This window comes from Cryptomeria japonica, chromosome 4, assembly GCF_030272615.1.
Source record: "Cryptomeria japonica chromosome 4, Sugi_1.0, whole genome shotgun sequence".
Lineage (NCBI taxonomy): Eukaryota > Viridiplantae > Streptophyta > Pinopsida > Cupressales > Cupressaceae > Cryptomeria > Cryptomeria japonica.
In genome coordinates this window covers 519,043,566-519,047,100 of record NC_081408.1, presented here as the reverse complement: position 1 = coordinate 519,047,100, position 3,535 = coordinate 519,043,566, and positions in this window count along the sequence as shown.

Sequence of the window (3,535 nt, the reverse complement as noted above, 5' to 3'; positions counted from 1 at the left end):
TGTAGTGATCTTGTAAAACCCTGCTATTTTTTTCTCTTGTGTTGCGTACAATCTGGAGAATGTTAGAACATAATGTTATTAGGGATCACATCCTTATAATATTTATATATAATGTTCTAATATAAGGTTATAAAATCTTATATATTATATGCTTTATAAGCATGTCCCATTTGAAATAATTACAATCTAATAACTATTAGATTATTAATTATTTATGAGTGGGGGCTATTGAAAAGGTGTGACTAGTGAAGCCACCCTTCCTCCTATATTTAAGGAGGTTCTCTCTCATTTGGGAGTGGTGATAATTTGGAGCTTTATGGTGAGTTGTATCACTATGCATATAAGGTATTATTGGCCATGTGGAAGCATTGGAGGAGTATCCCCAGGTTCAAGTCTATTTTATGATAGACTATATTTGTATTCTAATAAAATGATGCTTTATGGGGTTTTTTACGCGAAAGGGTTTTCCCCATGTATATCTTGTGTAATGTCTATATTTATGCATGCATGATTCTTATTTCATTTATTTTATATCTTTTTTATAACGATTAGTATCCTAATATCCTAATTTCTAACATGGTATCAAAGCCTTTTAGGCTATACTAATCATTTTTATAGGTTATACAAGAAGTTATGTAGAACTTGATGGGATTTTTTTTACTCTCAATCAACATGTGCAAGGTCCTTTGCACAATAAATTTGGTGTGCATTTTCTTCTCTTTTTTATAATTAATTCATTAAAAGTCAAGTTAGGAAATTCCAAGCAATTTTTTAAGGTAATATCTAAGAGATTTTTCATACCATTTTTTCCCCTAAACTAATATAGCATATAGCTATCATTGCTAGCTAATTGATGGTTACGTGATAGATTATTTTTCTTTTAGTATTACATTTCATAATCCATTTAAATTATATTATCAAAACTTTAAAACAAGATATCAATTTATACTATAAGAAATTAACATTTGAAACGCTTTATAATTTTTTTTATGACCTGTTTGTTGACGATTGTTTTGACACACTCGTCGACAATCAGGTAGCCCATGTGAACACTCACCACCACTCCTGAAAAAGTAATAAGCTCTGGGGAACTAATCACTCCAAGGTCTCTATAGTCGGGCCTCGACGGTGATGGGCAACCCAATGGTTGATATGGTTGTACCTATTAAGGGGCCTTTTGGTTGAAACTAGATCCCATTGATCATTAATGGCTTAACTTCCTCTTTTTTTTTTGTATTTTTATGGTTTTAAGATTCTTTTGGAAAATAAAATTGTGAAAGATAAGGAAACAAGAAAACAACAATGAAACCAATTCAATGACAACTTAACAAACTATTCAATTAGTTCCCTGCAATCCAAAATTATCAAATATTATCCAAATTAGCGTTCAACAACGGACCTCCAATAAACCTGCAAAGTCAGCAACTTCACAGACTCATGGAAAGAATATCACCAAAATATTGTCTACCTCAATAATTCTCATACACCACTTACATGCGCAATGTGATTCATAAAGTAATAAACGGAAGATCGGAACACGTTGCTATTTCCAAATAATAGACATTACCAGATCACAAAGAACAACTTCATAGAATATATGCATAGATCAGGAAATCTACAAGCTACTTCTTGTATTAATTTCAAAGAATGTGTAACAAAAATAACTCAAGTTCATAACAATTTGCAAAATAATCTAAAATTTCTAAGTGGGCCTCAAATCATCAATTTGTGGACCCTTACAAATGAATCAAACTTCTCAATTTATAGAGTTTTCTACCCTACTTTCTAGGAAATAAACCTAATCTAAATTAAGAACTCAAAACTAGGAGTCGCAATTAACTTGCAAGTTTCTGCCTCTAGACTCCAGTTAACTACTACGAAACAGAGGTTTAGTGTGGACTACAAAGAGCATGTTGTATGAGCTAGGCTTTCGTAGTCATGCAGAATTTTGTTCAAAACTGGAACATGAGTTGGAGCTATTGTCGAAGTGCTAGTGGAGAAGTCATGCAAAATCTCTTCTCATAAATCCTTCTATCTTTAGTCACTATAGGTTCATCTTCTACATATTTTTATAAGATTTATAATTATTAATGATACATGCAACTTCTTCAGTAGGAGGATCAACAACATGCTTGATTCTAAATTTATACTTTTTCAAAATTTCCTCTGCCTTCTCTCTTTTCTTCTCTAATTTCCCTATTGTTTTTGTTGCCTCTTGACATTGTGTAATTAAGAAAGTATATCTATCCATTTGTGTGACATCGAACTGAGCTAGAGGTCCCAAATGTTGGGCCTCATATGCATCCCACTAACTCAGTACTCGCTCTTCCTCCATAACCCCTGTATCAGTTATCCCTAATCCAAAAACCCCGAGTAAATTCTTTACAAAATCCTCATATGTCAAAAGTACCTTGAGGAGAGGAACTTAGATGTCTGCCAAATCCTTCACATACTGCTGAAGCATCTCAATCTTCGGCTCCAAAATGTATGCGTAGGATTGCAATTTCTTACAACTATCGCCACCCAAGAGGTCTTCCTCTATTATTACCTCCACTCCTAGGTGCAAAACTTTACTTAATATCTAAAACTGTTTACTAAAAATTTTGAGCTTTCACTCCCATTGCTGAGAAGAAGAAGCTAATGCACCTCCCACCTGTACCGCCTCCTTATACTCCTTTATAGTATTTTGCAAAAGCAATCTAATTTTTGAGGCATTTATTTAGGCCCACAACTTTGTTGTAGCAGCTACATGTCTTACCTCCATTAATGCTTTTACCTCTCCCTCTGGGATTGATGAGGTTGACAATAGATTATCATTCCTACAATTATCTAATGGCTTGCCCATTTCTATCAGCAACTGCTTGTACTGCTCCAGTTGTGCCTTTACCTCCACATGAGAGGTATGTTCTTTTTTTTATTCATCCCCTGACGACACTGGTGGCAAGTTCCAAAGTACCCAACTCTCCCCACTTTGTTTGCTTGCCCAATTCTACTTGAGATACTTGGTATTTCGGGGAGGCTTGACCCTCTGTGTGAAGTGGAACTACCACATCCGCAACCACTTCACCAGAACCTGTTCTCGACAATTGATGCACAACCTTAGGCTTCTTGACCTTCCTTGTTTCCTCTGTGATTGTTTGTTGCAATGTAACCTTATGGAACACTACTTTTCTCTTCTTCTTCTTGAAAGTGAATTTGAGCCATTGTAGTACATCTTTATCTTTGTCACCTTCATGTGACACTATGTCAACAGTTACAATATGGACATCTGCCTCTTCTTCTGCTTCATCCTTCTCTTTTGCTTCTGTATATTTAGGATCTTGAGTAGAAGCAACTTGGCAGGTCAGATTAGTTTGGAGAGCAATGTTAACATTCAGCGGTCGTTGCTTGTGCAACTCTCCCAACATATCGCTAACCTCTTCTCTGAATGTCCTCCCCTCCTTATCTATTTCTGTCATTCCTTGCCCGACAGCTATATCCTTAAGGAGGTATTCTTGGTCTTGAGGGGTTAAGACTAATCTTTCATTCAGCAAAT